General features: G+C 42.3%; 1 pseudogene; it reads left to right on the top strand.

The window, feature by feature from the left end:
• The window catches only part of LOC111963091 (endoribonuclease Dicer-like), a 40,507-nt pseudogene that overhangs the window by 2,196 nt on the left and 11,529 nt on the right, over positions 1-26,782 (top strand).

Genomic DNA, 26,782 nt, shown 5'->3' with positions numbered 1-26,782 from the left:
GTACCAGAGAGTCTGTTGTAATAAAGGCTTAACAAAAAAACATTACAACAAAGACTAAAAACAGTCGCATTCATTCGTGAATGGAATTACGTAATGGAACGGTTTATTTATTGTGTAAGCTAATTATTCAAGGCTCGCTTTATTTTATTTTAAAACATAAAATGCTTGATTGCATTTCAAATCATMYATGACTATTAGGCTGTGTGATTACATAAACGAATGATTGATACAGTAGCCTATATAAGTATTGAAATATYGYCCTAAGTTACAGTATTAAGACTTAGCAGGATGCACTCTTAGGCCTATAGCTCAATGGTGGTTATACTAGGCTGCTATACTAAGCCGATTAATGACATGTATTATTATAATGAACAAAATAATTTGTGTAATAATAACAGTAAGTAGAGCAATAAAAAGGAGGGTTATTATTATAAATATAATTTTTCAGACCATTTTGTGAACAGTTTAAATTACACTGAATCAGTAGGCTATTAAACACACACTCAAACAGGCCACAGAAGCGGGATCTGTCTTATGTCTGTGTGTATATACAGTTMAAGTCGGAAGTTTACATACACCTCAGCCAAATACATTTAAACTCAATTCCTGACATTTAATCCAAGTAAAAATTCCCTGTTTTAGGTCAGGTAGGATCACCACTTTATTTTAAGAATGTGAAATGTCAGAATAATAGTAGAGATAGTGATTCATTTCAGCTTTTATTTCTTTAATCACATTCTCAGTGGGTCAGAAGTTTACATACACTCAATCAGTATTTGGTAGCATTGCCTTTAAATTGTTTAACTTGGGTCAAATGTTTCGGTTAGCCTTCCACAAGCTTCCCAGAATAAGTTGGGTGATTGTGGACTCATTTCTCCTGACAGAGCTGGTGTAACTGAGTCAGGTTTGTAGGCCTCCTTGCTCGCACACGCTTTTTCAGTCTGCCCACACATTTTTCTATAGGATTGAGGTCAGGGCTTTGTGATGGCCACTGCAATACCTTGACTTTGTTGTCCTTAAGCCATTTTGCCACAACTTTGGAAGTATGCTAGGGGTCATTGTCCATTTGGAAGACCCATTTGCGACCAAGCTTTAACTTCCTGACCGATGTTTGAGATGTTGCTTCAATTTAGCAACATAATTTTCTCCCTCATGATGCCATCTACTTTGTTGAAGTGCACCAGTCCCTCCTGCAGCAAAGCACCCCCACAACATGATGCTGCCACCCCCGGCTTCACGGGTGGGATGGTGTTCTTCGGCTTGCAAGCATCCCCTTTTTCCTCCAAACATAACAGTGGGTCATTATGGCCAAACAGTTCTATTTTTGTTTCATCAGACCAGAGGACATTTCTCCAAAAAGCACAGTCTTTGTCCCCATGTGCAGTTGCAAAACCGTAGTCTGGCTTTTTTATGTGTGGTTTGGAGCAGTAGCTTCTTCCTTGCTGAGCGGGCCTTTCAGGTTTAGCGAGATAGGAACTTGTTTGTACCCTGGATATAGATACTTTTGTACCTGTTTCCTCCATCATCTTCACAAGGTCCTTTGCTGTTCTGGGATTGATTTGCACTTTTTCGCACCAATGTCGTTCATTTCTAGGAGACAGAACACGTCTCCTTCCTGAGTGTATGACGGCTGCGTGGTCCCATGGTGTTTATACTTGCGTACTATTGTTTGTACAGATGAATGTGGTACCTTCAGGCGTATGGAAATTGCTTCCCAAGGATGAACCAGTCTTGTGAGGTCAACAATTTATTTTCTGCGGTCTTGGCTGATTTCTTTGATTTCCACCTGATGTCAAGCAAAGAGACACTGAGTTTGAAGGTAGGCCTTGAAATACATCCACAGGTACACCTCCAACTGACTACAATGATGTCAATTAGCCTATCAGAAGCTTCTAAAAGCCATGACATCATTTCTTGGAATTTTCTAGACTGTTTAAAGCCACAGTCAACTTAGTGTATGTAAACTTCTGACCCACTGGAATTGTGATACAGTGAATATAAGTTAAATAATCTGTCTGTAAACAATTGTTGGAAAAATGATTTGTCATGCACAAAGTAGATGTCCTAACCGACTTGCCAAAACTATAGTTTGTTAACAAGAAATTTGTGGAGTGGTTGAAAAAAACGATTTTTAATGACTCCAACCTAAGTGTATGTAAACTTCAGACTTCAACTATATATATTATACAGTATATATATATATTTAAAAAAATCTCTCCCACATTTCTTAGACAATAACACAAGGTCTCCTCATTCTGTTGCTGCCTCCGCCGCATTGTTCTCATCAATATGCTGGTTAACTTTGCTATTATTGCACATAGCGACATGGTCTTAGAAAAAAAAAGCGTCAATTCAACAGCGCCACTTGTGTTGTCAGAACCTCGGACAGCGACCACTAACCAACGTCGGAGAAAGTGCGTTTGTTATATTATTTTTATTAGTGTTGCACCATTGTTATGTAATATAACCATATYCAATTTCAGAAGCACATGTTTTAGAGTGATGGACAGTGTCATCCCCACGGCCTCCACATTGGACAGAGTCCACTCAGACAGGCAAGAATCGGACAGGTGTCTTGTATTTCCTCTGGTGTGACACGGTCTTCATGTCACACCAAGGGAAATAAAGCTGTCACACTGTTGGAAATCTCAGGGTGTATGATCCAGTTTGGGCCTTATTGTTAACAGTAGGCCTTCAGTATGATTTCACCACATGTTTTTGTTGCTTTTTATACTTTAGTTGTCAACAAATATTGTTTTCATATATGCATTCAAAAAGCATCACACCAAAGGACTAAGAAATTGACACCTTTTATGGCAGAAAAGTGCAATATTTTGATACATGTTTCAGATATAATCTGTTCAGACCATGTGCTCCAGCCATGTCTTCTGTACTTCCTCATTGCAAGAGAACCCTCCCCAGCGCAATGGTTTCCAAATGCTGGGTCGTTATCTAATCCCATAATTGTCACACCAAGTGCACTTTGCTTTAGGGACAAAATGTAATCAATCAAAACTATTTGGAAATGTCATGAATAGACTTGGGGACTATTGTTTCTTGAAATAAACTTCTGTGTATTAACTAAAAGCATAGATGAAGGGAAGTGTTATTCATTTTTTCATTAATTTACTTAAGTTCAAAGTTCCACACCTTTACCTCAGACAGTCACACCATTGSACAATTGTCAAGTTTGTTTCAAAACTGCAAGAAAACATAATACACTTCATGAATTTACTCATGATCAAAGTAAAAAATCAAACCCATTTAAAAAGATGGAGAACAAGCTATGAATCAAATCAAAGTTTATTTGTCACGTGCGCCGAATACAACAGGTAGACCTTACAGTGAAATGCTTACTTACAGGCTCTAACCAATAGTGCGAAGAAAAAAAGGTGTGTGTGTGTAGGTAAGTAAAGAAATAAAACAACAGTAAAAATACATTTGAAAATATGAGTAGCAAGGCTATATACAGACACCGGTTGGTCAGGCCAATTGAGGTAGTATGTACATGGATATATGGTTAAAGTGACTATGCATATAAGATAAACAGAGAGTAGCAGCAGCGTAAAAGAGGGGTTGGGGGGGGCACACAATGTAAATAGTCCGGGTAACCATTGGTTACCTGTTCAGAAGTCTTATGGCTTGGGGGTAAAAACTGTTGAGAAGCCTTTTTGTCCTAGACTTTGCACTCCGGTACCGTTTGCCATGCGGTAGTAGAGAGAAGAAGAAGTCGGAAGGTTGATCTGGGAGGTTGGCTGGGGTCTTTGACAATTTTTTATGGATTTCTGCTGACACCCGCAATGGCTGTGAAGGTCTGGATGGTTCAGGCAGCTTTGGCCCAGTGGATGTATTGGGTCTCGTAATTAACGCCTCACCCGCTCTGTATTGTGCCTTGCGGTCAGAGTCCGAGCAATTTGCCGTACCAGACAGTGATGCAACAGCTCAGGATGCTCTCGATGTGCAGCTGTAGAACCTTTTGAAGATCTCAGGACCCATGCCAAATCTTTTTGTGTGCCATCTTCACGACTGTCTTGGTGTGTTTGGACCATTCTAGTTTGTTGTTGATGTGGACACCAAGGAATTTGAAGTTCTCACCTGCTCACTACAGCCCGTGATGAGAATGGGGATGTGCTCGGTGCTCCATTTCCTGTAGTCCACAATCATCTCTTAGTTTTGGTTATGTTGAGGGATAGGTTGTTATTTCTTGCACCACCGCGGCCAGGTCTCTGACCTCCTCCTATAGGCTGTCTCGTCGTTGTCGGTGATCAGGCAAACTGTTGTGTCGTCTGCAAACTTAATGATGGTGTTGGACTCGTGCCTGGCCATCTCGGTCGTGGTGAACAGGGAGTACAGACAGGGGAACATCATCTGTGGATCTGTTAGTAATGAATATCAACAAATGAGGCTTTGATCTCAAAAACGTGTCTAGCAACTGCATGATTGGAAGATCGCTTGTGCCGGTCAATGCAGGCCTACAATAATTCTACTCCATGCGCTCTGCAGAGATTGGGAGGACCGTGTGCAACACATTCATCGCGGAGACACTGATCCAATTCGGATCGGAGTAGCCTAATTGTTTGATATTGGGATTTTTGGCGGGATTCTAACAACAATTTTATATTATTTTTGTTGTCGAGAATTAATAACAAAATTTCCCTGGTCAAGTGGACAAGCACTGATGTGAGCCCTTTATATTTGTTATTTTTGAGTTTGGTACAACGTGTTGGAAGATTTTTCCCCCCACTGAAGGCCACGGTCACCACTGAGCAAAATGTTATAATAGATATAAAGGCTGTTATAAATCCCGTCCCCGCCCTTACCAATACCCCCCTTACCTTACCAACCTCCACGTCTCCCCTTACTAATAGTGAGCGCAGCACTTTCAAACACCCCCACCGTTTCCCTTACTAATAGTGAGCGCGCAACTTTCAACACCACCCCCTCTCCCTTACTAATAGTAGCGCGCACCTTTCAAACAATTCCACCCCGTCTCCCCTTACTAATAGTAAGGCGCGCACTTTCAAACAATTCACTAACCCGTCTCCCTTTACTAATAGTAAGGTCCTGCTAACTTCCAAACCATTATTTCCCCTCACTCTTCCCTACAGGGCGAATCTACGGAAATTCTGACGAGCATGGCAAAAGTATTCAAGAGTTTTTCTTTAATCATTTGTAAAGATGATTTACATCGTTTGTCTATATAATGTCTCATAAAAGAGTGTCAATGGAGTGTGCTAGGCTTAAAGTAGTCTTATCATTACTATGCTGTCACATTGATTCGAATAACGAGATAGTATTCCATGAAGCGAGTGCTTATGTTAATACAGTAGTCTCATTTCTTGCAGGTGAATTTAATTTCAAGTATACATCGTCAATGGCTCGCATTTTTACAGCGCAGATCACTCTCTTGGTTGGCATGTTTGTTCCTTACGTTTAATTCAGGTCTCTTGAGAAAGCGGGTATTTCGCATATAACCATCAATTACTCTGTGACTACGTCTATTGTTATAATCATAATGGAGCTCAATTTTACTCTTGAGATATATTCGTGGCAAGGTGCTTCGTAGAGTTAATTCTACTCAAGATTAGAGACAATAATATTCTTTAACGGTCGGCTCGTTATTATTGTCTGGCTGGTGAAAGTGTATATCGTCGAGTATAAGATGAATTCGTTGTCTTTATGAGAGATGAATATTATAGTGGGAAAGTTGGGATAGTATTGAGCGTCTCGACGCTATATTGCTTTCTTGTTCACGCACCTCTCTAGGTCGTCATAGACATTAGTCGCCGGCCCCTGGTTTGTTAAAATAGAGGTGGTACACCTGGATGATTATCTCTAAGCGAGATCAGAACAGCCAGATTACATGTATAATGATATACATACATCGTAGACATTAATATTAAAGTCACACTTGTGGTGCATTACTGTCTACTTTTAGTCAGAGGTATAACAATGATTCTTTAAATACACATATCATTGTCCAGGTTCTGGATTAAGTTGACCGCAACCAGAGTCCTGGCTGCAGACTATCCACTATACAAGGTCAGACATAGTCGGGGCGGATTACATCAGAGCACGGTTAAATGGATGTCACATGGCAGTCTACGGCGTTGTTTACAGGTAACATGTTACTTGGCAGAGTATGATACCAGGATGTGTGAGCATTCGTCATCAAGGTGGGATGATACAAACAGGTATAGCATTGTGTAGATAGGGTCATCGGATGATTCATAAGGGTTGATTGGCGCTGCTGGTTATTTTAACTAGGGTAAAAAAAGAATTTGGTCCTGTAAAGGCTTTGAAGACTCAAACTAATCCGCACGGTCTTGGGAGTCAGGTTTAGTCAGGTAACTATTTCTGTGGAGATTAAAGGTTAACCTATATGTACAAGGAGACATGTAGAGATATTATGAGCCAACGCAAGACATAATAGCTGTCCAAAGAGTTAACCACACACATGCACACATGGTCCTGGGCTAGCGCCAGTGCAAGGGAGCAATCTCAGAACTCATCTCATAGGTGGCTATGGGCGGGCTATGATTAGGTACAGGTTATATCTGAGGGACTGGTGTAGTAAATAAAGTAAAGACATGGTTGCTCGGGAACTGGTTATAATTAATAAACCTGCTCAGCTCTCTAACTGTAATATCCTACGCAAGGAATGATAAAATACATGTCATAGTTCTTTGGGATATATTAGTAAGAACTCTCATGGTGATATCTTATCAGATAGGGGACATCGATTACTATCTGAAGTCATTCGTTAACAATACTGTTTGAGGCTTGTCGTTCATGATTCTGGGTGTACATTTCCTTGAGGCTGTTATACACGATAACATGGTTTTTCTATGGTTAGGCTGGTTAAGAGGAGTAACAATTTGCGGGATAACTCGGGGCTGGTTAGACAGTACGACGGACTGGGAGACTGGGAAATTATACCTCATGGGTTATTTTATTGTTTTTGTTCGTAGGTGCGGTCGGCTTTTCAATGGAGTTTCATGTACGGGAAAGGGTCTTGGGCTGTTCACAGACTCTCTCGGGCTAACAATAGTGAGCTTTCTGTGGTCAGATTCCTACACAGGGCCCTAACATCGCACTGGGCTGTGTTCAACAGTGTAAACATATTCTTTAATATGGGGCTGGGTTTGTATTGTTGAGGCTTTATGTTAACCATCTTGCTATGTTGGTGCTAGGTAGATAAGCAGGGTAACGACGCTTCTTATGGGCTGTGTGATATTCGAACAGTTTTGGGTCCAATGCGTAGTGGTTTCGGCTGGTTTATTATGTAGGTAAGATACGGCGCTGTATGACGACGTGGTCCTGAGATGTGTTCGTGCTTACATGTATATATGTTGTTTAATAGCCACTTGATAGAGGCACACCAAAGAGTAGAGGTATGGTTGATTATTATCGCTCGGATCCTCATTCCAGTTTATTTGAATTGATACATCAATATTCAGGCTCGTTCTTTACATACACATTGATTATAGTTCCGTAGTTAAACAACAATGTTATGCGCTGGGATTATACAGTTACATTGTCTTGTCAGGGTTTGTTTATACAGGGTTAACATATCGGTCTGTTATACAGTTAACATCTTCATAGGCTGATATACAGTAATCAGTTTTTGGATCAGAGGTGGTGTTTGGCATAAGTTTACAGCCTAGACGCATTGGTACGCTGAGATTGGTTTTATTTGAGCAATGTATCTGGTAGGTCAGACTTGGTTTTAAACAGATAGATTCGGAATACCGCGGTGGTTTTTATTTTTCACTGAGCGATGGATAATGCTGCGTTGCACAATTGGATTATAATATGGACATTTTGGATACAGGGTAATAATCTATCTTGGATATCGGAACTTAATCGAGCGGATGGTTGTTACATTTGTGCATGTATCATTTGGATTGTGGTGGTTATACTTATCATTGGTAAGTACGTGCTTTCTTCCAACAGAAGCTTCGTGTAACAAGTTAAAGGACAGGTCGAGAGGTGTTATTTTATATATCTCTAGTTATACTCGTCGTCTTGTGTGCTGTCATTACACTGAGGGCTAGACGTATGGTAAGATGGACTTTGCGTTCTTTCTTTATCTATTTGTCATTTACACTATGGTGTCCTCTCCCTTCAGATTCATAGGGCATGTATTGCTTCTCAGGCCGACAAGCATTCCGCTTTGTGAAAATTCTGTAACTATGTTTGCGCATGGATTCTCAACTAACAAAGGTGTTTAAGCTTCCTTAGAAACTTTGGCTATTAATTTCTTACATGTGTGAAATTGTCTATTCTAGGGAAAGATTAAGACTTTATGTATATTGTGTATATTTTTTAGTGTGTTATTATATTCTCTCGAGGTTACGCTCTTGCGTCACTGGTGCTTTTTCTGGTTTTTGGCCAAGTGCAGACGATTAGTAAGCAAGGTTCCTTCTGGCTGAGATATAATCTCACAGGATTTAATCTATTGGTGGTGTTGGGATATTATTAAATTACATGTAACATGGTTTCGTTTAACTTTAGGCGCCTTGGTTTTAAGAAACCATACATTCTTGTAGCCTTGGGGATTTTGTTTGTCACACCAATGATTTGTTACTCATTGGTTTTCAGGTGTGCGATCTTGATGAAGATCATACAAAGGTTAGTGATTTAATTCTTATAGCTCTATTTCTGCTTTTTGTGATCCTGTCTTTGGCATGGAAAAAATGGCTGTCTATTTCTGTGACTTGGCTATGACACTAACATATTCAGTCGTCTTGGTGGTGTTTGACTTTACCGTCGTGTAAAAAATTGTTGTCTTGTGTAACCAAGGTTTTTAGATGTATCATTGCTCTGTATAGGGCTGCGAATTAACATACATGTAGTAGTCGTTTATATTAAATATGCGTAGGATAAATCATCCTCATTGGGCTAGGGTGTACTATGTTGGAACAATTTGTCAATAGGCTGGGTAAATGGCAGTATTTCTGATGTCTTGTCAGGGTTATTTAGGACAGGTTTGGTGAGTTCGTCCTTCTTGCGCATTGTATTTTATTCCACTGAGCATGTGTGTATAGGAGAGGTGGGACAGCGCTTAGATTGTTCTCACGACTGACGTTACTAGAGCAAGAGTTAATACGCATTTGAGTAGGCAGCTAGTCATCTAAGAGACTCGTAAACAAGAGTCTAGGCTGTCATCTGACAGGTGAGCATTGCTCTGCGGAGCAGGTGGCTGGTATAAGATTGGAAGCTTATCATTGTTCGCATGTCAGGGTGTAGTACAACTATAAGCCAACGCACTATTGCCAACATTGAGGCTCTTGGTCTTATTTACGGAAGAGCTAGGACAAGCAAGAATTCAGCCTCGTTGCGTTAATTAGTAACAGATAAATACAGGATTTCTTAAACATCGGCTTATACATTAACATTGGTCCTGCTGTTATTACAGGTAACATGCTGGCTGTAAGATTTGGCATAGTAAATTCGCTCGCGGGCAGGCGCATTGTGGGGGTAGATTCCCAAAGGTGAATCGGAGAGTTAAGGTTCTAGTCTTGGGTCGGATTGTTGAAGACTCAGAATTAACTATATGTACGCTTTTCTGGCCATCGGTAGTAAAACTCTTATTTGTATACGAGGTACCATCGCCCTCCGAACGTACTTATACCCGATTAACCAATGTCCTCGTATACGCAGGAAACATTAGTCTTCGCCTTAGGTTATTTCATAGAAGCATCGGAGATGGTGGCAACAGTGCTATTCATGGCCTAGTCTGGGTTATTATCAGGTTAATCTTTGTTCCTCCGGTATTGAGGACTGGCGCAAGATCTATGAGCTATTCTATGCATTAGTCGTAGGAATTTTGAATGGATAGCAGCTTAAAAAATACTCCGGGATGGTTTATTCTTGACGAGGTTACAAAGTTTCTCGGCTTTAGTTCAGTTCTATCAGAAGAATGTGTTTTGATGAACTGAGGGATTACACGCAGTTTTACATGCTTTGGGTCATTCTTTACCAGGAAGGATCTAACTGTAGTCTAATTGCAATGATGTGCTTTAAGCTAATCACTATGCGAGGTGTCTGCATTGGGGTAAATTATAAAACTTAAGCTAGAGTTTTGGGATGAAAATTAAGTCATTGTGTGCGTGTTGCATTAGGGTTTCTAAAGACATGTGGGACTGTTGTAATTGGGTGGCGTCGATGTTTATTATCGACGACGGTGCCTTTCTTCAGTCTGAATGCCTTTAGTTCAGGTGAAGGAGTTCTAGATATGTGTCTCGTAGCTTCAAGTGACTTTTCTCGCGAAATACTACTGGGTCCTCGAGAGTGTTTATTATCGCAGGTTAGAACGCACATGTAGACGTAACTGGGATTGAAAAGAGTTAAGCAGCCCGTTATTAGGTATGTTTTGGACTTCTCTGGGATGACCAGTGAAATATACCAGGAGTGTGTGCTACGGGTGGGTGTTGCTATGGTGACCAGTGAGCTGAGATAAGGCAGAGCTTTACCTAGCAAAGACTTATAGATGACCTGGAGCCAGTGGGTTTGGCGACGGATATGTAGCGAGGGCCAGCCAACGAGAGCATACAGGTCGCAAGTGGTGGGTAGTATATGGGGCTTTAGTGACAAAWRGGATGGCACTATGATAGACTACATACAATTTTCTGAGTAGGGTGTTGGAGGCTATTTTGTAAATGACATCGCCGAAGTCAAGGATTGGTAGGATAATCAGTTTTACGAGGGTATGTTTGGCAGCATAAGTGAAGGAGGCTTTGTTGCGAAATAGGAAGCCGGTTCTAGATTTAATTTTGGATTGGAGATGCTTAATGTGAGTCTGAAAGGAGAGTTTACAGTCCATCCAGACACCTAGGTACAGTGGTTCCTCCTTTTAAAAGTTGTCATACTGTGGCTCACCTTGCGTGCTGCCTTGGCATTCTGTGGCACGTCGTTTAATTCTCAGCCATTTTTTTCTGTTATTGCTAGTTTGACCACCAGAGGGCATTTTTGAGAAGCGTTTGATAGTATTCCGTATTGGCATTACCAGAGAATTTTAAACCTTTTTTGTAATAACATAGTATATGGGATTGATTTTAAGAAATTTGGCTTAATTCATTTGATTAATATTATAATGTTTCTATTCAGAGATAAAGGAAAAACGAAACCCTCGCGGTTTCTATGGCGCTGTACAACGTGARGTCAGGAGTAGGCTACATGATCGGAGGATTCTACATTGTTTGCCTTCATTAGCCAACTTTGTTTTAATATTTTTGTAAATCAGTYATATTTATTCCCATAGTAATTCGTTATGGAATGGATCCATAACTAAATCAACATCTGCATTTTGAGAGTATTTTTTGAATCATTATTTTATTAACGAAATGTGTTTTTGTTTATTAGGCTACTGTGCAGTCGACAATAAATACTGTAGTTAACATGGGAAAGTGCKTAATTCCTTACATAAGGGAGAGCAGGCTTATTTTATAGTTGTGATGTCTTCACTATTATTCTGCAATGTAGAAAATAGTAAAAAATAAAGAAAAATCCTGGAATGAGTAGGTGAGTCCGAACTTTTGACTGGTACTTGCTTAATTAATTAGATTAATATTATGGTGTTTCTATTCCATGAATAAACAAAAYCCCTCTGGGTTTCTGTTAGAATGGAACGGAAAATATGGCGCTGTACAATATGATTCCATATGTGTTATTTCATTGTTGTGATGTCTTCACAACATAGTTGTGATGTCAACTACAGAATTATACATTAGACATTAATCAACACTAGTGAGACTCATTACGCCTATGGTAGGCCTACAGTATATTGAAAAAAAAGAATTCAATGCCGCGACTCTCCACCAATAATTACATTTAGAGGATTGGAGGACTCTATATTAATATCTAAGGGGAATTTTCCGTTAGGATCTGTGAGAATATCTGACAATATCTAAGTGTCTTTTATATCATTCTAAATWAATTTATAATAATCACTTTGTTTAAAAGGTAACGATATTTTGGAGAGTTCGTTTTCATTTAACCAAGAGTGAGCAAGAAAAAGGCATCTATTCAGTCAACACATATCTCAAGAATATGGCATATTTGAACAAGTAATTCYTTATGGATCCATAACTAAATAAACATCAGCATTTTGAAAGAGTATTTTTATCATTTTATTTACGAAAGCGTAAAGTTGCTGATGAAGAAATACAATACTGTACAGTATATGCTTTAACATATGGATAATAAAGCATTTTGAAGATATAAGCCACCTGCATTTGTTTTTTAGGCTACTGTGCAGTCTGACAAATATACATAGAATACAGTACATACTGTAGTAAACATGGGAAAGTYCCTAATTCCTTACATAAGGGAGAGCAGGCCATGTCCAGACTTTCTCGGTGACKTCAAGTACTCATTAACTCTGTCTTTTAATGCTTTTTCGGGTTGCATCAGTCATGGACYGAAACTTCTGAGACACAATATTAATGATGATCACCCGGAGGTTCGCTGGTAAGCCACATTTGTCTCGGGATCCATCCGTTTGTATCCCAGTCGTGGTATCACTCTTCGGTTACACATCCTTGGAATAGCAGAACAGCATAACGGTCCGGGCGGCCCTTGCTGTGCCTGGTGAGCAGTTGGTCAAGTTCTGTTGTCAGGGCTTTCAGCAGGAACGGAAAATCTACTGGAGACATTTCAAAAATACTGGTAGACTTGGGGATTTTGGTCACGGACAATGCTATTCGCAAACACTCATCAGATGCCTGTTTTACGCCGATCTCGAAAGCCCCGGAAAATTAACAGGTACAGTAGACTACCATACTTTTAATGTAGGCCTAATAATGCTAAAAATAATGCTTAAATAAATCGACTGCTGGTCTTTACTATATGCTGCACATTTTCACATTGAATTTAATTTCCAGCGAGACTATTCAAGCCATCGACTCACTGATGAATGAGCAATCGGCAATCTGTAATCTGCTGGCATCACGGCACGACATCAACATCGCTCTAATTACAGTAAGAAGACAGTTGAAGAAACTTGGGTGGACTTACGGAAAGGCTTGGTAAGAAATTATATATATATTTACACAGACTGAGTTGTAGCCTACAATATTTGATGTACCTTTTGCTTTGTAAATAGCCAAACTCACCATTTAAAAATCAAATATGTGCCTGGTCCCTGGCGAGAAATTGCCCCCCACACATGGAGTTTGAGCAGATGCTTGGGACTCGGCTTGCTTGATCTTCCTTTTTTTTTGTAGCAATTTTGAGCAAATTGCTCAAGGGCCCTGGTTGATTAGTCTGTGAAGATGACATTATTGAACGTCTCGCCAGCTTTGATCCATGCCTGGGCCTGCAGAACGCAAAGTTCTTTGTCAGACGAATCATTGGGTCGAAACTACAGAACAGTACAAAACAAGCGAACACACATGGTTAATGTTATGATAATTAAAAAAAAAATGTTTAAAAAGAAATTGATTAAAAAAAAAAGGGAAGATCAAGCATCTGCTCCATGTGTGGGGGGCAATTTCTCTCCGGGGACCAGGCCCATATTTGATTTTTAATGGTGAGTTTGGCTATTGACAAAGCAAAAGGTACATAACAGTCTGAGTTGAAGCCTACAATATTTTAAGTGTTCCARAATAATTCACCTTGCCTCCTTTTTCAGGTATCATGGCTMGAGATTTCTTTGAGGAAGAAATCCTTAGGAGACATGCTGGACCCTATGTCGGAGAGGTTTTTCTGGGACCACATCGTTTCTTTCAAGGTAGGATTATAGCAATATTTATTTACATTTAGGCTTATTTACYTGTATATTTATATTATTGTACCTAATTTGGGCTGTTAGGCTTGTCTTTTTTTCTTCTCCAAATGCAGACGACCCAAAACACACTGCCGCTTGGGTTTGCATTTTAAATAAGGGCATAAACTGGGTCAAGACGCCAGCAGAGTAAGTAGACCTTTATGTAGTAAAATAAAGGTTAAATAAAACATTTAAAATAAGACCTACAACACCTTCGGTAGGCCTACAGTATATCTAAAAAATATATTTTTTATCTCTACATGTAGGTCTCCTGATTTTTAAACCCGATCAAACTTGTTTGGCATCAACTGAAAACATTCATCCGTAACTCTGCCAAGCCGACAYGCAAAMATGAACRGGTCAAGGCCATCAAGATGTTTTGYCTAGAGAAATTGACGATACAACAATGCAACAAATACATTGATCATCTCAGCAAGGTTTTACCTGTGGTCGTGGAGCTGGGTGGAAGTGCAACTAAAATGTAGTTTATATAAARATCTGCATTTCAATGTCKTTTTCTTGTTTATTTTATTAACTAAAGCATAAAGATGTTGCTGAATAAATTCTGTACTGCTGTTWTGAGTTAGAAATGTAACACTGTAGAGGACTTAAGCATCATACATTGCTAGTTGAGGGATTTTCACAACAGTAGCCGGGWTATACAAAAAGTCTAATGTCCWGCTAATAGGAAACATTTGCATGATGGGCTACACCTGCTACAGTTGTGAAAACAAGTGTTTGCTAACCTGTTTTCAKAATGCCTCCGGTTGTCCATCACTACTGTAAATAAAAACATCTTGTTTACATTCTTTATTGTGTCTCACATAATTTGTATCTACCTTTCCAATTACTTTTAGAGTTTGGCATTTACAAATGTGRGCTTTTTTATTTTTTTATTTCACCTTTATTTAACCAGGTAGGCTAGTTGAGAACATGTTCTCATTTACAACTGCGACCTGGCCAAGATTAAAGCAAAGCAGTTCGACACATACAACAACACAGAGTTACACATGGAATAAACTGACATACAGTCAATAATACAGTAGAAAAAAATCTATATACAGTGTGTGCAAATGAGGTAAGGGAGGTATGGCAATATATAGGCCATGGTGGCGAAGTAATTGCAATATACCAATTAAACACTAGAGTGATTTTAATTATTAGTTACATTGTTTAGGTCGGATGTGCAGGCTATTTTTTCTTGAAAATATTTTTATATAGGATGCTACATTTTTGACCAATTGTAAGTAGGCCTAATAAAGCCTCATAGCTGATTTGTAGGGGTCCAGATTTTGCAGCTCTTTCAGAACATCAGCTATCTGGATTTGGGTGATGGAGAAGCGGGGGGGGGGGGGCTTGGGCAGGTTGCTGTGGGGGGTGCAAAGCTGTTGGCCGGGATAGGGGTAGCCAGGTGGAAAGCATGGCCGGCCGTAGAAAAATGCTTTTTGAAATTCTTGATTATCTTAGATTTATCGGTGGTGACAGTGTTTCCTAGCCTCAGTGCAGTGGGCAGCTGGGAGGAGGTGCTCTTATTCTCCATGGACTTTACAGTGTCCCAAAACCTTTTGGAATCAGTGCTGCAGGATGCACATTTCTGTTTGAAAAAGCTAGCCTTGGCTTTCCTAACTAACTGCGTATATTGGTTCCTGACTTCCCTGAAAGTTGTATATCGCGGGGGCTAATCGATGCTGATGCAGTACGGCACAGGATGCCTGGTTCTATCAGCTTACTGTTTGATGAAATAACATACATGACTCGAGGGAGCCAGAGATTGAGATAACCAGAAGAAAGAAAAAATAACGTACCCTGACCTAACCATTCTCCTCCTGCTGGCTTTCGCAGATTCTGCCATTACGCTCCTGAAGTTGCCGGTAAAAGTCTATACGGGGAGTCGGCAACCTTTGTCATGTGGAATGCCAATTTATATGAACATTTCTACCGATCTGCGTGCCAGTTCTGGTTTTCATATGCARATTTTCGTGGAACAGTTTCATTTAATTTATAATAACGTCTTATCTCAAAATCAATGTCACGTGCTTAATCAAATTTCTCTCCAAATCTAAATGAAAATGATCAACCTAAAAAGTAAATATGTAAAAATAGCCTACAAAAAGGCAACAAATAAAAACATTGTAGAAAATATCCTMATAGTTATTACTTTTTAAAAATCCTATAAATCACATTGGCTACACATGGCCTGTCTGCAAGGAACTTGAAACATTGTATCAACTATTAACTTCAGTCTGCCTCAAGCTTGCACTAGCAAACTTGCAACATCTATAAGGTTTCCTGGGCCCTCAGAGTTTCCTGCTCCAGTGAGCTCGGGACAGACACAGCTGTAGGCTATTTGCGCAAGGGATAAGAAGCAGAGCTTGACTTTGGCAAGAGCTCACCAGAGTGGAGCATCTCAAATGTTCTACTGTTTGAGTTCCTGTTCTTTTTATAGAATATTATCACACAAGTATTGTGGAGCTCCTGTACCTATATATAAACAGTACCAGCACCCAAGTCAAGCACTGATAAGAAGGAATCAGGTAGGCCTGTTTTATTACGTTTCCACTGGCCAATCCAAAATACTATCAGATACCCAAATTGACAAAGGTCTCATCCAAGGCAAAGGGTGGCTACTTTGATGAATCTCAAATAGAAAATATATTTTGATTTGTTTAACACTTTTTTTGGTTACTACATGATTCCATATGTGTTATTTCATAGTTTTTGATGTCTTCACTATTCTACAATGTATAAAATAGTAAAAATAAAGAAACTCTTGAATGAGTAGGTGTTCTAAAACTTTTGACCGGTAGTGTACTTATGCGTAATCAGGTGCGTGTCCTTACTCAACATTGACAGGAGCGCTCCAAACAAAAGACAATGACTAAATTGAATTGAATTGACAAAACTCAGAAATGGACTGAAATAAACAAAAACTTGTTTCTCACAGGTTTAGCATAGGTTGTGCGCTCTGCGAACAATGTGTCAATTCCGAGAATAAGACTGGAATAATAATATATTGAAAGCATTAACATAAATTACCATAACCCTTTTCAGATTAATTCACTGAGATGGGTGCAAATATATATATATAAATATGCTACAGCTCGACTAAAAAGATCTTGGTCGACCAACAGCCAATCTACCAAACAATCGACCAGTAGACTAATTGGGGTTAGGCCTAAAATAATCGTTTGTATTTTATTTATATATGCTTGTATGTTCTCTCTCGCATGGCGTCAGAGAGACTGGCACACCATTCCCTAAGTAGTGTACTACCTTTGACCAGGGCCCATGGGGGCTCTGGTCAAAAGTAGTGCACTATATATGGAATAGAGTGCCATTTGGGATGCAGCCAGCGAGAGGGAGCCAACCGCCTTTTAACCAGCAGCAAATGTGATCACTCAATAAAAATGAGGGCTTGTGCRGGCTGAGCTGAAATGACTGCTGGTATTGGTTGCAGCTGTGTTGAGCAGCGGTAGTCAGGGCAGACGTGGGGTCTTGATTTTAGGGCGGCAACAATGTGTTGAAAAGCTAGTGACCATCCAGAATTTAGATGACCCCCCCCATTCCACCGCCCTCCCTCCTCCACTCCCCTCCGGCCCACACCAGAACTCTCCCATTTCCTCCCAAGATGTCTGTGCTCTCATGTATTTTCCCTTTCTGTCTGTCATTTCTGTTTAGGAAGGAAGAATCTTCAGCTTCTCAAGCCCTGCCATTACAGCCAGTCAACTGCATAGAGGTAAAATACATTTTACCATAAGCCTGACATGATAGTTAGCCTTAATCTAGGAAACAACAGTTTCATTTGCTTTTGTGCGATAGGTCTGTCAATGGTTTTAATGTTAAGCGGGTTGTGTGTTTCTCAGTACAGCTCCTCTAGTTGAGATGAAGCCTAGAAGAAGTCCTGCCTGGCCCATCACAGAGTCTATGCCGCTACCTGTAAGTATACATTTCACTTGTGTGAATATCATGTTTATTATTGATCATGTCTTGTCAATATTAGTAAATATTGTATTACTGGTAACATCATGCTGTCTGTTGCTTCCTGAACCAGTTAGCTTTAGAGGAGGAGAAAGATTCAATGATTTATTATTGGTCATGTCATCAATAATATTAGCAATTATTGTATTAGGGCAATTCCACTGTGACAGTGATGCTGAGACTCATGTATGTCAAACAAAAAKCATTTATTTCAAAGTTTAACAAACTATACAACTCTATGCACAAAGACTACTTTTAACCATTTCCACTGACATTTTTACAAAAACACGTTTACTTGAAGAACAGTGCAGATGCAAAGTTTGCTAACAGAATGATGMCACAAACAGCACCAACCGTCATTCTGTTAARGAAGTTTGCATCTGCACTGAGTCTGCATCACTCTGTTACTGTGGAATTGCCCATAATTAGCAACATCATGCCTGCATGCTGTCTGTTTCTTCCTGAACCAGTTAGCTTTAGAGGAGGAGATTGATTKAAATAATTATTATTGATCATGTCATTCAATAATATTAGCYAATCTTGTATTATTAGTAACATCATGTCTGCATGCTGTCCGTTTATGTCTGAACCAGTAAGCTTTAGAGGGGAATGATGAAATTAGATAAAAAATAAAGTGGAAGAGTGGAGGACCGCACCCCCCAGCATCCCCCAAAAGCAGCATGGCAGGACTCCAGCTGGTCACCCCCGCCTCCAATCCCATGGGCCCTTTCTTTGGTCTCCCGTGGCAACAGGAGGCCATCCACGACAACATCTACACGCCTAGGAAATATCAGGTGAGGAATGAGCAAGTAGTCCAACTAACAGTTGACATTTGAGCTGAACTGACGGTTTAAACTGACAGTTGACTATACACTAGGAGAGTGCATTGCGTTGTATGTAGACATTGGTACTTTCATCACCATTGATCTTTCGCTCAATAAACTGCGAACATTCGTCAGTGTGCAGCATCTATCTTTTATTTCACGAGTTTATTTATTTGTAACCAGTTATAGTGCATAACGTTTMAAACTAATGACTGTGACCTCATCTGCCCTGCCAGGTTGAACTTCTTGAAGCAGCTCTTGAACACAATACTATTGTCTGCTTAAATACTGGCTCAGGGAAGACCTTTATTGCAGTACTCCTAACTAAAGAGCTCTCCCACCAAATCCGGGGAGACTTAGTCGAACAGGGGAAGAGGACAGTTTTCCTGGTGAATGCAGGTAGCTACATTTAAAGACGCAGATAAATGTACTATTTGGTGCATCCCATTTCTTCACACTTTTCCCAAAGTGTGTACGTGCACTTCCTGTCATGGATTTAAAAGCATTAGATTGGTGTAAGCATTGGTTGGATGGAGTTTCACCATTGTTAAATACATTTCAGGCAGAGTGGAAGTGCACACTTTCAGGGGAAGGATTGAGAAGGGTGTAGAGTCACAATGGAGCCTTTTTATAAATATGAACTTCTAATAAGTGGACATCAATATGATTGAGACCATGATTCTTCTGTTTTCCCCTCTTCTGTTCCATGGTAAATAAAGCATCGTCTGTGATTCAGCAAGCAGCTAGTGTTAGGACCCACTCTGATCTCCAGGTTGGAGAATACATGTGTGTGGAGAAGACCTCATCATGGTCCAGGGAAAAGTGGAGCCAAGAAATGATTGAGAATCAGGTGCCGTTCATTGAACAATTGTTATCAATTTTCATATAATTCTAAGCAATTGCCAGAATAAACTACCAATTGTTAGAGTTCTTTCATGATAAATACCAACGGTAATTCTACAAAATAAAACARTACCAAAGTTTTCTCCCCTCAATTTCAACAACTTTGAAAAAGAACACTGATTACCCTCAGTGTTTTGTCCATAAGGGGAGAAGTTATTGATTGTGTCCATCACAGAATACTGTCACACAACTGTTATCTATTCTTCGAGGCAATATGCCATCCTCCACTCACTCTATCCATCATTTCTGTTCTAGGTGCTCGTTATGACGTGCCATATCTTCCTGCATGTGCTGAAGAGTGGAGTGTTGCCACTATGGAAACTCAACCTGGTGGTGTTTGATGAGTGTCACCTGGCAATCACGGACCATCCCTACCGGGATATAATGAAGGTACATTTACTATCTGTTCTACGTAGCTATGCATTCAACTGTCGCCTGAAAGCCAAGCACATACTCTTTCTTCCCTGTATGGCGAAAGCCAAGGCCTTATGGAGATTGGAGATTATTCATTATATTGTTCCCCATTTTGTAGATGAGAGAAGTGTGGTCAGTCAGCCTTCATTATTGGACCCCATTGGAGGCTGGTCAATGTTTTTGGAGTTTCCTTGTGTTAGGCTGGCTCAGTCTTCCTGTCTCCCATTTCTTTGTTTCCAGCGATGTGATTGCTGTCTCTTCATCTCTGTTTCYTCTATCTCTCCTCTGTTTCAGTAATGTGTTTGCTGTGTCTATCTCCTGTTTCAGCTATGTGAGGGCTGTCCGTGCAGCCCTCGGATCCTGGGCCTCACTGCATCCATTTTGAATGGTAAATGTGACCCGTCTGAACTGGAACAGAAGATCCAGAACTTGGAGCGGATCCTGCGGAGCAATGCAGAGACAGCTACTGACCTCGTTGTCCTTGACAGGTAATTCTACACATCATGGCCTGTATTCAGAAAGCYTCTCAGAGTGGYARTYCTGATCTAGGATCAGGTACCTCCTGTGCACATAATCTAAGGGCTCGATTCAATCCGTATCGTGTAAGTTCAGRTGTATAGCGCGATTGAAATGTWAAGGTAATTTCCGATTGAGCCGACATATGCAGCGTTTACCATGAAAGCAATCTTGGCTAACGCGGGAACATTGCCTTTACATTTAAATCGCACTGAACTTCTGGGTCCCCATTGAATCGAGCCCTTACTTATTATGATCGAAAATGGAACATTTAACTGTGTGTGTTGTGTGTGTCTCAGATATGCCTCCCAGCCCAGAGAGGTGGTACTGGACTGTGGACCCTACCTGGACAAGAGCGGCCTTTCAGAGCATCTACTGAGCGAGCTGGACGGGGCTCTCCACTTCCTCAACGACTGCAACATACCTGTGCCTCGAGAGGACAGAGACCCCACCTTCATATCCAAACAGGTCTGACCCCACCTTCATATCCAAACAGGTCTGACCCCACCTTCATATCCAAGCAGGTCTGCTAATGAGAATGTGTGCATAGTCCTAATCTACAAAAGAGAGTATTGAATAGCAAAAGTATGTTTTAAGGGAGAAGTGAGTCTGGTCTGAAGCTTAAAAAAAGAAAGGAAATTCACATGAGCACCACAAGGCCTAACRTCACCCATGCAKTACAAATGTTTTCTGGCATACAGCTTTGACCTATTACAGGAGCTATGTTGGCCTACTGTACCTCAAACAACATGTAGGCTACTACACACATGCTTTCTAGGATTAAAACATTCTCAAAGATCCTCACTGATCTCCTTCCCCAGGTGCTGAGTGACTGCCGGGCGGTGCTGCTGGTGCTGGGGCCGTGGTGTGCCGACAAGGTGGCTGGCATCATGGTGAGGGAGCTGCAGAAGTACATCAAACACGAACAGGAAGAGATCAACAGGAAGTTCCTMCTCTTCACCGACACCATCCTGAGGAAGGTATGTTTGTAACGACTTACTCTTGTGTATGTTCTTTGTGTGATTCCCGTTGCGTTTGGTKTCCTGTGTTGCTATGTAGGCCTAGCTGAGTTCTGTAAAGCGCTTGCGTGACATCCATTGTTGTACCTACATGTTATAAGCAGACCACCATCGTCCCTGTGCTCAAGGAAGCGAAGGTAACCTGCCTAAATGATTACCACCCCGTAGCACTCACGTCAGTAACCAGGAAGTGCTTTGAAAGGCTGGTCATGGCTCACATCAACAGCATCCTCCCAGACACCCTAGACCCACTCCAATTCGCATACTGCCCCAACAGATCCACTGATGACGCAATCTCAATCGCACTCCAAACTGCCCTTTCCCACCTGGACAAAAGGAACACCTATGTCAGAATGCTTTTCATTGACTACAGCTCAGCGTTCAACACCATAGTGCCCATGAAGCTCATCACTAAGCTAAGGTCCCTGGAACTAAACACCTCCCTCTGCAACTGGATCCTGGACTTCCTGACGGGGCGCCCCCAGGTGGTAAGGGTAGGCAACAACACATCCGCCACGCTGATCCTCAACACTGGGGCCCCTCAGGGGTGTGTACTTAGTCTCCTCCTGTACTCCCTGTTCACCCACGACTCCAACACCATCATTAAGTTTGCTGACGACAGTGGTAGGCTTGATCACCGACAACGATGAGACAGCCTATAGGGAGGAGGTCAGAGAACTGGCAGTGTGGTGCCAGGACAACAACCTCTCCCTCAACGTGATCAAGACAAAGGAGCTGATCGTGGACTACAGGAAAAGGCGGGCCGYACAGGAACCCATTCACATCTACGGGGCTGTAGTGTAYCGGGTCGAGAGTTTCAAGTTCCTTGGTGTCCACATCACCAACAAACTATCATGGTCTAAACACACCACGACAGTCGTGAAGAGGGCATGACAAAAACTTTCCCCCCTCTGGAGACTGAAAATATTTGMCATGGGTCCCCAGATCCTCAAAAAGTTCTACAGCTGCACCATCGAGAGCATCCTGACCAGTTGCATCATTGCCTGGTATGGCAACTGCTCGGCATCTGACCATAAGGCGCTACAGAGGGTAGTGTACGGCACAGTACATCACTGGGGCCAAGCTTCCTGCTATCCAGGACCTCTATACCAGACGGTGTCAGAGGAAAGTCCATAAAATTGTCAGAGACTCCAGTCACCCAAGTCATAGACTGTTTTCTGTGCTACCGCACGGCAAGCGGTACCGGGAGTGCCAAGTCTAGGACCAAAAGGCTCCTTAACAGCTTCTACCCCCAAGCCATAAGACTGCTGAACAATTAATCAAATGGCCACCCGGACTATTTACATTGACCCCCCCTCCATTTGTTTTGTACACTGATGCTACTCGCTGTTTATTATCTATGCATAGTCCCTTTACCCCTACCTACATGTACAAATTACCTTGACTAACCTGTACCCCCGCACACTGACTCGGTACCGGTACCCCCTGTATATACCGGTAGCCTCATTATTGTGTTACTTTTGAATATTTTTTACTTTAGTTTATTTAGTGAATATTTTCATAACTCTTCTTGAACTGCACTGTTGGTTAAGGGCTTGTAAGGAAGCATTTCACGGTAAGGTCTACACTTGTTGTATACCGGCGCATGTGACAAAGTTTGATTTGATTTGGCTACATGACATACATGGTATTGATTGCTTTTAGTATTTTGTGTTGCTGTACAATCGTGTGTGTGTGTGTGTGTGTGTGTGTGTGTACACAAGGGTAAGTGAGTTTCCCATCTTGGTACAGGATAGGTCCACAGGGTTTATTATGAAGTTATTTCTTCCTGGTGTCCTAGGTCCACGCCCTGTGTGAGGAACTCTTCTCCCCGGCCTCTCTGGACCTGAAGTTTGTGACCCCGAAGGTCATCCGCCTCCTGGAGATCCTCCATGAGTACAAGCCCTTTGAGAGGCAACAGTTTGAGAGTGTGGAGTGGTACAACAACCGCAACGAGGACAACTACGTGTCGTGGAGTGACTCGGAAGACGAAGACGAGGATGAGGAGGTGGAGGTGAAGGAGAAACCCGAGGCTAACTTCCCCTCGCCGTTCACCAACATCCTGTGTGGGATCATCTTCGTTGAGAGGCGCTACACGGCCGTCGTCCTCAACCGGTACGCATCTGGCGTTCAATGCCATTTTGGCTCAAATGTGTGATACCTCTGCTACACTGTCTCCTTGGATTGTTTCTTGTACACTGCTCAAAAGACTAGAAGAATGGAAMGAATTGTATTGAGTTAACTTTGTGATTTAGCAGTATATTTTGGGGGGAGGATTTCGTTTGTCTTAATACCATTTCCATGATTACTGTCCCTCTGTCAGGTTAATAAAGGAGGCAGGGAAACAGGACCCGGAGCTGGCCTACATCAGCAGTAACTTCATCACAGGACACAGCATCGGAAAGAACCAGCCACGCAACAAGCAGATGGAGGTGGAGTTCAGGAAACAGGAAGAGGTGGGAACACAACATCTTGGATTGTGACATTATCCCATCTGTTTACATTGAAATTGACCTACCCCTACATTAGTGTGTCTCTGCCTATCTTTCTCTCTCTGTCTCTCTTCCCTCATCTTCCCTTCTCCCTCCTCCTTGCCTACATATTGACTGCTCTCTGCCTCTCTCCTCTCTTGACTGTCTGTCTGTCTGTCTGTTGTCTGTCTCTCTCTGCCTCTCTCAGCTCTCTGCCTCTCTCGCTCTGCCCTCTCTCGCTCTGCCTCTCTGCTCTGCTCTCTGCTCTGCCCTCTCTCCGCTCTTGGCTTGCTCTCTCGCTCCTGCCTCTCGTGCCGCTCTCTGCTCTGCCTGCTCTCCTTCTGCCTCTCTCGCTCTCCTGCTCTCTCGCTCTCTGCCTCTCTCGCTCTCTTCTTTCTCGCTCTCAGCCTCTCTCGCTCTCTGCCTCTCTCCGTCTTTGCCTCTCTCGCTCTCAGCCTCTCTCGCTCCTCTGCCTCTCTCGCTCTCTGCCTCTCTCCGCCTCTCTGCTCTCTTGCTCTCTGCCTCTCTCCTCGTCCTGTGCCTCTCTCGCTCTCTGCCTCTCTCCGCTCTCTGGCCTCTCTCTCGCTCTCTGCCTCGCTCCGCTCTCTGCCTCTTGCTCGCTCTCTGCCTCTCTCGCTCTCCTGGCCTCTCTCGTCTGCTCGCTCTCATGCCTCTTTTCGCTCTCAGCCTCTCCTGCTCTCAGCCTCTCTCGCTCTTCTGCCTCTCTCGCTCTCTGCCTCTCGCTCTCTGCTTCTCTCTCTCCCATCGACTACTGCCCCTACTCTCACACTCTCTGCCTCTCTCTCCTTTCTCTGCCTCTCTCTCTGCCTCTCTCTCTCTTTCTGCTCTCTCTCCCCTCTTCCATTCAGACCTACACCATATTTCCTCATTATCTCTCAGGTTCTGCGTAAATTCCGTGCCCACGAGACCAACCTGCTCATAGCGACCAGCATCGTGGAGGAAGGTGTAGATATTCCCAAGTGTAACCTGGTGGTGAGGTTTGACCTGCCCACTGAGTACAGGTACAGCACTGCTTGTCCATCCACTACCTTGTTGCTTCTTGCTCAATGGACTATTGGCTTCTGTTTTTGTTCTGTTTTATATTGTTGATATTGTTCCCGTTCTACATGTTCCTCTTAAGCATATAAAGTGTGTTGTGACCCCTGGAAAATGACCTTTCAATAAACTTTGACTRGACTGRAGGTCCTACGTTCAGTCTAAAGGCCGAGCCAGAGCCCCTGTCTCCAACTACGTCATGCTGGCTGAAAGTGAGAGGACCAAGACCTTCGAGGAAGACCTGAAGACCTACAAGGCCATAGAGAAGGTGTGCTTTTCAGAGCCTGTCCTCAAGGCCCCATTGTGTCTGTCTGAGGAACACAGGGATTCTCAGAGATTTGGTTAAGGATGCATCCCAAGTGGCCCCCTATAGCGTAGTGCACTGTACTGTATAGGGAACTATCTGTCTGTTTAATTGATTTGTGTGTGTCCACAAGGCCCGTCCTTGGATGATATGAGAGGTCCTTGGTGTTTCTCTGCTAGTATTGTGACAACCCTAATACTGATGACTGGAGGTCTTCTCTTGACGTCTTCAGATCCTGAGAAACAAGTGTTCCAAGGCAGCGGGGGTCGGTGACTTTGAGGTGGAACCGGTGCAGGATGATGACAACATCCTGCCTCCCTACGTGCTCCGCTCTGAGGAAGGAGGGCCCCGCGTCACCATCAACACYGCTATCGGACACATCAACAGGTAAAGGGAGAACCGCCAGCGCTGCTTTGAATCTGTGAAAGATTTATACCGTTTTTAAAGGGTTCTTGGAAACAAGGCTCTAAATGGACTGAGAACAAAATATGTTTGATTTTGTTTTAATTTGGCTGTGGATGGTCTGGTGTGCTAATGACCCTCTCTCTAGATACTGTGCCCGTCTGCCCAGTGACCCGTTTACCCACCTGGCACCTAAGTGTAAGACCAAGGAGCTGAAGGATGGGCGCTACCAGTCAACCCTCTACTTGCCCATCAATTCCCCTCTACGGGTGCCCGTCGCTGTGAGTCTCAGGCTTTCCTCATTGATTTGATGTGTTGGTCTGATTGATTTGATTTGTAGGTCTGATTCACAAATGGCCGTATTGCCTATATATTCCAGCTCTGGTCAAAAGTAGTGCACTAATATAGGGAAAAGGGTGACTTTTGGGACACTTATACAGTGCTTCCAGGTGCACAGATGGCTGTAGTAGGCTACATGGGGGCGAAACTCAACTCATCCACCACCAATGTGTAGCATCCACTTTTTCCATTTGAGACGTCAAGATTCAGTGTGTTTTCTGGATGTCTTTGAGACCAATGTAAACTTTCTTTGTCATTGCAGGGGCCAATCATGAACTGTGCACGACTGGCAGAGAAGGCAGTGGCGCTACTTTGTTGTGAAAATCTTCACAAAAAAGGTCAATAAAATTCAACTATTTGTTAGAATATCCTTCATCATGCAGTTCTCTCTGCAGCTAGTCCCTGATTGTATCTCTCCCTCCCCATTTCTCTTTCTGTCACCCTCCCTCAAATCTCCCTCTCTCTCTCTTCAAGCTTGTGGGAATGTAACTGAATTTGCTGGGGTGTGAGGGGGGGTTCAGTTTGTCCTGGGAGAGGAGGGGGACCTGGTATTAACTGCTGTGCAGTGACATATTTAACTTTTTGGGCATTCTATTTTGCTATACTTCTACGGTAGTTAAATGGTTCTGCCGTTCTCTTCTCCAGGTGAGTTGGATGACCACTTGATGCCTGTGGGGAAAGAGACAGTGAAGTACGAGGAGGAGCTGGATCTCCATGACGAGGAGGAGACCAGTGTTCCAGGCAGACCAGGATCCACCAAGAGGAGGCAGTGCTACCCTAAAGCT

This window comes from Salvelinus sp. IW2-2015, linkage group LG4q.2, assembly GCF_002910315.2.
Source record: "Salvelinus sp. IW2-2015 linkage group LG4q.2, ASM291031v2, whole genome shotgun sequence".
Taxonomy (NCBI): Eukaryota; Metazoa; Chordata; class Actinopteri; order Salmoniformes; family Salmonidae; genus Salvelinus; species Salvelinus sp. IW2-2015.
The sequence above is the reverse complement of the archived record's forward strand: the minus strand, read 5'-3'. Positions and strand labels throughout refer to the sequence as shown.